Below are 8,344 nucleotides of genomic sequence, written 5' to 3' on the forward strand. Positions count from 1 at the left end.
TATAAATGAAATAAGATGATATGTGCACTTTTGTGTCTGGCCTCTTTCACTTAGCGTGTTTTCAGGGTTCATCCATGTTGTAGCATGTGTCAGTGTTTCTTTCTTTTTTTTTTCTCCAATTTTTTAAAATTGTGGTAAAATATACAGGACATAAAACTTAACGATTTTAACCATCTTTAAGTATACAGTTCAGTGGCATTAAGTACATTCACATTGTATAGCTATCATCAGAACTTTTTTCATCATCCCAAACTGAAACTCTGTACTCATCAAAGAATTACTCTCCATTCCCTTCTCTCCACAGCTGGTGACAACCACCATTCTACTTTCTGCCTCTGTGAATTTGACTATTCTATGTGCCTCATAAAGGTGGAACCATACAGTATTTGTCTTTTGTAACCGGCTTATTTCACTTAGCGTAATGTCCTCAAGGTTCATTCCTGTGGCAGTATGTGTCATTGTGTCCTTCTTTTTTAAGGCTGAATAATATTCCATTGTATGTATACACCATGTTTTGTTCATCCATTCATCATCTGTCAATAGACATTTGGGTTATTTCCACCTTTTGGCTAATATGAATAGAGATACTATGAAAATTAGTATACATCTGTTTTTGAACACCTGTTTTCAATTGGGGTGGTATATGCTTAGGAGTGAAATTTCTGGGTCATATGATAATTTCATGTTTAGTTTATTGAAGAACAGCCACAGTGGCTTCACCATTTACATTTCCACCAATCATGTGCAAAGTTTCCAGTTTCTTCCACATCCTCACCAATACATGTCACTTTCCTTTTTTAAAAAATATTATTATGGCTATTCTAGTGGATATAAAATAAAGTATTATCTCATTGTGGGTTTGATTTGCATTTCCCTAAAGACTAATAATGTTGAGCATCTTTTCATGTGTTTATCGACTATTTGTATATCTCCTTGAGAGAAATGTCCATTTGAGTCCTTTGTTCATTTTAAAAATGGGGTTGTGTTTTGTTGTGGTTGAGTTATAGAACTTCTTTATATTTTCTGATTTTAATCCCTTATCAGATATATTATTTGCAGATATTTTCTCCCATTCTATAGGCTTTCTTTTCACTCTCATGGTAGTGTTCTTCAATACACAGAAGTTTTAAATTTTGATGAAGTCCAGTTTATCTATTTTTACTTTTGTTGTTTGTGACTTTGGTGTCATATCCAAGAAATCTTTGCCAAATACAATATCATGAAGATTTTCCCCTATGTTTTCTTATAAGATTTTTTTATAGTTTTAGCTATAGATCTTTGACCTATTTTGACCTACTTTGAGTTAATTTTTGTGTATGGTCTCCTCATTTTTTGCATGTGGATATCTGGTTTTCCTCTCACCATTTGTTGAGAAGAGTCTTTTTTCTCCATTCAATGGTCTTGGCTCACTTGTTGAAAATCAACTGACCATGTATGTAAGAGTCTGTTTCTGGATTCTCTGTTCTACTTCGTTGGCTTATCTGTTGATCCTCATGCCAGTGCCACACTGCTTTGATTACTGTAACTTTGTAGTATGTTTTGAAACCAGGAAAGTGAATCTTCCAACTTCTTTCTTTTTCAAAATGATCTTTGCTAACTGGGGTCCACTGAGATTCCATATGAATTTTAGGATAGGTTTTTCTATTTCTTTAAAGGACCACATTGAGATTTGTTAGGATTTGCATTGAATCTGGAGATCACTTTGGATAGTACTGTCATCTTAACAATATTAAGTTTTCCAATCCATGGACACAGGAAATTTTTCTATGTATTTAGTTCTCCTTAAAGTTCTTTCAGCAATATTTTGTAGTTTTCAGTGTACAATTCTTTGATCTCCTTCGTTAAATTTATTCCTTAGTATTATATTCTTTTTGATGCTATTTCAAGTGGAATTATTTTTTAAATTTCTTTTTCTGATTGTTGCAAATGTATATAAATACAACCAATTTTTGTGTGTTGATTTTATATCCTGCCATTTTGCTGAATTAATTTATTAGCTCCAAAATTTTTGGTGGATTCCTTAGGGTTTTCTACATATGAGCATATCATCTGTGAAAAGAGATAAATGTACTTCTTCCTTTCTAATTTGGAAGTCTTTTATTTCTTCTACTTGCCTAATTGTTCTGGCTAGAACTTATAATACTGCATGTTGCATAGAATCGGCCAAAGTAGGAATCCTTGTTTTGTTTATGATCTTAGGGGAAAGCTTTTAATCATTTACCATTGAGTACAGTTGACACTTGAACAACACGGTTTATACTGGGCAGGTCCACACATACATGGATTCTTTTCAATACATATGTACTATGGTACTACTCAAACCTTGGTTGATTGAATCCTCAGATGCAGAACCATGGATATATCGGGCTGGCTGTAAAGTTATATGTGGATTTTTTTTTTATCCTAATGGAGGCACTGTGGATTGAATCCAGTACCTCATGCATGCCAAGCATGCCCTCTACCACTGAGCTATAGCCTCCACCCACACATGGATTTTTGACTGTGTAGAGGGTCAGTGTCCCTAACCCCTGCAAAGATCAACTGTATATTGTTAGCTATGGGTTAATCATTTTTGGGCTTTATCATTTTGAGGAAATTCTCTTCTTTTCCTAGTTTATTGAGTATTTTTATCATAAAAAGGGTGTTGATTTTATCAAAGGATTTTCTGCATAATTTTGATGATCATGTAGGTTTTTTCTTCATTCTATTAATGTGATGTATTATATTGATTTTTTTTTTTTTATATGTTGAAACATTCTTACATTCCTGGGACAAATTCCAGTTGGTTATGGTGTGTAACTGTTTTAATATGCTGCTGAATTTGATTTGCTAGTGTTTTGATGAGGATATTTGCATTAATATTCATAGGGGATATTAGTCTATAGTTTTCTATTCTAGTGATTTCTTTGGCTTTGGTATCAGGGTGTGCTGGCCTCATAAAATGAATTAGGAAGTGGTCTCTTCTCTTCTCTTTTTCTGAAGAGTTTATATTCTTTAAATGTTTGGTAGAATTCACTAGTGAAGTCATCTGGTCCTGGGAAATGCTTTGTTTGTTTTTTTAAATTACGATTCAATCTCTTTACTTCTTATAGATCTGTTCAGATTTTCTATTTCTTGTTGAATCAGTTTTGGTAATTTGTATGTTTCCAGTAATTTATCCATTTCATCTAGGGTTTCTAATTTGTTACTGTGCAATTATTTGTAGTATTCTCTAATAATACTTTTTCTTTCTGTAAGGTTGGCAGTAGTGTCTCCACTTTCATTTTTTATTTTAGTGATTTGAATCTTCTCTCTTTTTTTCCTTAGTCAATTTACCTAGAGATATTTACCTAAAGTTTTGTCAATTTTGTTAATCTTTTCAAAGAACCAACATGGTTTCATTGATCTTATTTTTCTCCTATTCTCTATTTCGTTTATCTTCACTCTAAAATTTATTAAATCATTCCTTTTTTTAGATTTGTGTTTAGGTTGCTCTTCTTTTTCTAGTTTCTTCAGGTATTAAAATAGGTTATTAATTTGAGATCTTTTTTTCTCCTTTTTTAATGTAGGTGTTTACAGCTATCAGTTTTGCTCTGAGCACTGCTTTCTCTGCATCCCCTCTGGGGCATGCAAAACATATGTTTGACTGTATTATGTTTTTTTCATTTTCATTCACCTCAAAGTATTTTTTAATTTCCCTTGTGATTTCTTCTTTGAATATTTGGTTGTTTAAGGATGTATTGTTTACTTTTCACGTATTTGTGAAATTTCCAGTTTTCCTCCTTTTGTTGATTTCTAGCTTTATTCCATTGTGGTTGGAGAAGATACTTTATATGATTCTAATCTTTTAAATTTAGTGAGATTAATTTTGTGACCTAATACATGGTATATTATGGAGCATTTTCCATATGCCCTTGAGAAGAATAGGTGGAGTGTTCTCTATGTGTTTGTTAAGGTTAATTGGATTATAGCATTGTTAAAATCCCTAATTCTTTATTGATTTTCTATTTGTTCTATCCATTATTAAAACTGAGTATAGAAATTTCCAACTTTCTTTTTCCTTTCAATTTCGTCAATTTTTGCCTCATATACACAAAGAGGTTGAAAGTAAAAAGAGAGAAAAAGATATTCCATGCAAATAATAACCAAAGGAGAGCCAGAGATGGCTATGCTAATATCAGACAAAATAAAATTTAAGTCAAAAACTGTTTCAAGAGACAAAGAAGGACATAATATATTGATGAAATTTCAATTAATCAACAAGGTATAACAATTATAAACATTATACACACCTGTCAACAGAATCCCAAAATGTATGAGGCAAAAATTGGTAGGAAATGACTTTCCTCAGTGCCTGGCATTTAGAAAGTGCTCACATGTTTGTTGAATGAGTGACTTGGTTGATTGCATGGATGAAGCACAGGATAAAACCAAGTAATAAAGGGAGAAAGCAGTAATTTTATCAAGCAGTTCTGCTATGAAACTAAACACAAAACTGAGGTTTAACTAGGGTAGAAGGAACCTTATTAAATATCTAGGGGCTCTTGTCCAAGGATGAGCTCCAAGAGGACTGAGGTTCCACTGACTGAAACTGCATGTAAATGTTGAGATGAAAGTGCATTTTTTTCAAGGACAGTGTCCAGAGGCAGATTGTAGTTCCAGGATACCAGGGATCCTGAATACTTTGTTCACCATTGTATTTCTAGCTCACAGAATAGAGCCAGGCAGCTCATAGATGTTTGTTGAATGAGTATCAGGCTGCTTGACTGAAGGAAAAGCTTTCATCAGATTCTCAAAAGGGTCTTTAGTTCCCCAAAGTTTTAAGACTTGGTAATTTATAAAGAAAAAAGATCAAACAGATCCCTGAGAGAAGCTTTATCGGGACCAGAGCTCTGAGAGGAGTTTACCACCTTGGAGTGACCGAGGAATCCCTCCCTAGATTCCTTTCAAGGGACTGGTTGATTCCCTTCTCAGTCAGCTTTCTGATTCTCACATGATAGGCTATAGTCAAGCTTGAATCATAAAGCCAACTTATGCCACCTACTATTTGTGTAACCTTGGTTAAATTAAGCCTGTCTAGGACCAGGTTCCTAAAATAACATTCACCTTGAGGGCCTAATGAGTGGATTAAGTCAGAATGTTGGTGTAATGCTGGGGCATTATAGTACACAACCAATTTTGTGTCTTCCCGTGCTCCCCTCCAATTTTTTTTTTAATATATAAGACACTTGTTTACAACCATTTACCCTGATTCTCAGATCTCAAGGCTGTTTCTTGCTCTAACCAGTTTGCCTCTACTGGTCCATAGAATTGCTTGGTTTGGCAAGTAGATATCAATTATGGTCATTTACAGGAACTGCTGTCCAAATGTGCCTAATTACTCTGTAGCACAAGAATAATGGGGGAAAATCACTTCTTGATTTCCTATTGTATACCAGCACTATACTGGGCACTTTCATGTCTTATCTTATCCTACAAATTAGACTTGTCACTGGGTGGAAGCATTGACAAAGCTTTTGCTGTATGGATACTAATTTTGTGCCTGGAATATAGCAGACACTAAAAAAATAATTGTTGACTGAATAAACTTTCTTTTACATTTTAACCTAAATTTCACAAACATTTAAGCATGGGCAGACATGCTCCCAACCATAAATGAGACTGAAAATGGGTGAGTTCTCAGGGAAACACCTGTATGAAGCTGTTTTAGTAAATTAATCAACAAATACTTAGTGAGTGAATACTATGTGTTCAAACTACGAAAAGACCTGGGGCTTATGAGAACATTGTACTCCAGGAGCTGGGGTGCTGGTGGAGAGACTAGATCAAGACTAGGTAAAGTTTACCTAGTTGGCCTAACCTGGGCTGGGCATGACTGAGAATGAATAGGCAGAGACCTTTGTAGGTTTTCAGAAGGGCTCTCTTGGCAGGATTGAGGAAAGAGGATTTAGTGGGAAAGGACGAGATTCAGTGTTGGGACACTTGGGCTCTAGTTTTGGCTGAGGCTTAACTGGCTAGGAGACTTGGGGCAAGTCCCTTAACCTCTCCAGATTTCAGTTTAGCATCTGGAAAATAAAGGGTGGGGTGGTATTGTTGAACTTGTTCAGTTATTAAGTGCTTTCCAATTCCTAGATTCTAAAATTATGTCATCTATCCTTAATTTTCCTTTGAGAAGGAAATACTTCCTACACTTGGAATTGCAACTAAGTCAATGGCATTTATAAAACACCCATTATACCCACTAGGAGACTATGCCATAAATTTCCCCCTCAGGTTTTTTAATTATTATTTTTAATTGTGGCAAAATACACATAAAATTTACCATCTTAATAATTTTTAAGTACATAGTTCAGTACTGTTAAGTACACTCACCTTGTTGTGCAACCATTACCACCATCCATCTCCAGAACCCTTTGCATCTTGCAAAACTCAAATTCTGAACCCATTAAACAATAACTCCCCGTTCACCTCTCCCTCTATCCTTGGCAACCACCATTCTACTTTCTGTCTCTATGAATTTGACCACTTTATGTACCTCATATAAATGAAATCATACAATATTTGTCTTTTTGTAACTGGCTTATTTCACTTAGCATAATATCCTCAGAGTTCATCCATGTTGTAGGATGTGTCAGAATGCTCTTCATTTTTTAAGGCTGAGTAATATTTCATTGTATGTATATACCATATTTTGTTTATCCATTCATCTGTCTGTAGACACTTGGGTTGCTTTCACCTTTTAGCTCTTTTAAATAATGCTGCTATGAACATGGTATATGAATATCTCTTGGAGGCCCTACTTTCAATTTTAGGAGGGGGTATAAACCAAAAAATTGCTTGATAATATGGTAAAATCTATTTAAAAATTTTGAAAGATACACTAGTCTATTTCCCATAGTAGTTGTACCATTTTACGTTCCCACCCATAACACACAAGGGTTCCACTTTCTCCACAGCCTTGTCAACATTTATTATTTTGCTTTTTTTTTTTATAGTAGCCATCCTAATAGGTATGAAATGGTATATAATTGTGGTTTTGATTTGCATTTCCCTAATGATTAGTGACGTTGAGCATCTTCTCATGTGTTGTCAGTCATTTGTGTATCTTCTCTGGAGAAATGTCTGTTCAAGTCCCTTGCCCATTTTTTAATCTGGTTGGTTTTCTTGTTGGTGAGTTGTAGGAGTTCTTTATATATTCTGGGTATTAACTCCCTAGCAGACACATAATTTGCAAATATTTCCCCCCCATTCCATAGGTTGCCTTTTCACTCTGTTGTGTCCTTTGATGCGTAGAAGCTTTAAACTTTGATGTAGTCCAATTTATCTATTTTTTTTCTTTTGTTGTATTTTTGGTGTCATATTCAAGAAATTATTGCCAAATCCGGTATCATGAAGCTTTCCCCTATGTTTTCTCCTAACAGTTTTATAGTTTCAGCTCTTGCATGTGGATATCCAGTCTCCCCAACACCATTTATTGGAAAGACAAGCTTTTCCCCACTGGAATGGTCTTGGCACCCTCGGTGAATATCATTTGTCTTTGAGAGGATTTTGTGCTGTAAACTTTTGAGGGTGGTAGTACAGAAACAACACGATCTGTGCCTTAAGTAAGCCTCAGTAGAGTTGAATACTCAGATTCTGTTTGAAACAGCATTTGTCCAGTGCTGGTTGTGTGCTCAGGGGCTCCATGTTTTCCCACACTTTACCTTTAAATCTTCCAGTTCATCCAGTGAAATAAGGATGCTCCTCTTTAACAGAGCAGTGAACTCAGTCCGCAGAAGAGCACGCTATGGCTTATACAGGGGCAGGGACAGAGTCAGGATTTGAACCCAAGGTTCTTTGCTCCACGTGTCTTGCTCTTTCAGATTAAGATGGATCTCGTGTTCTCATCCTTAAATGCGGGCAGAAGTGAAATGGGATGGTCTTTAGTGAGCTGCGTTGCAGCTGTAGGATACTGTGCATTAATAAGTCGCTAAAAGTCAGGAACTAAAGCCAGGAACTTTAACGTAGACGTTAAACACAACTGGGCTGCAGAGAATAGCGAAGTTCAACCACCGATGCCCTCCCGGAAGGCCAGAATCTTAGGACCGCAGCCCCGCCCTCGGGCGGACCCCAAATCTTTACCCGGAACCTGGGCGCGGCTGGGCTGTGCTATTGGCGCGGGTGGGAGACGAGTAAAAGAAAAATGTCTGCGACAAGATTCTCGTCGAAATGCCCCCATGGTCTCTCCAGATTGAGAGCTTACACTTCCACAACGTCTCTAGGATTAGCTCCCTTGCATTCTTCCTTTTACTCACCGTCCCGCGGAGTTATTTCTAACCTTTTGCCCCTGCATTGGATTTCCTCTTGGTACGCCCCCACCCTGACT

Source organism: Camelus ferus, chromosome 18, assembly GCF_009834535.1.
Source record: "Camelus ferus isolate YT-003-E chromosome 18, BCGSAC_Cfer_1.0, whole genome shotgun sequence".
Taxonomy (NCBI): Eukaryota; Metazoa; Chordata; class Mammalia; order Artiodactyla; family Camelidae; genus Camelus; species Camelus ferus.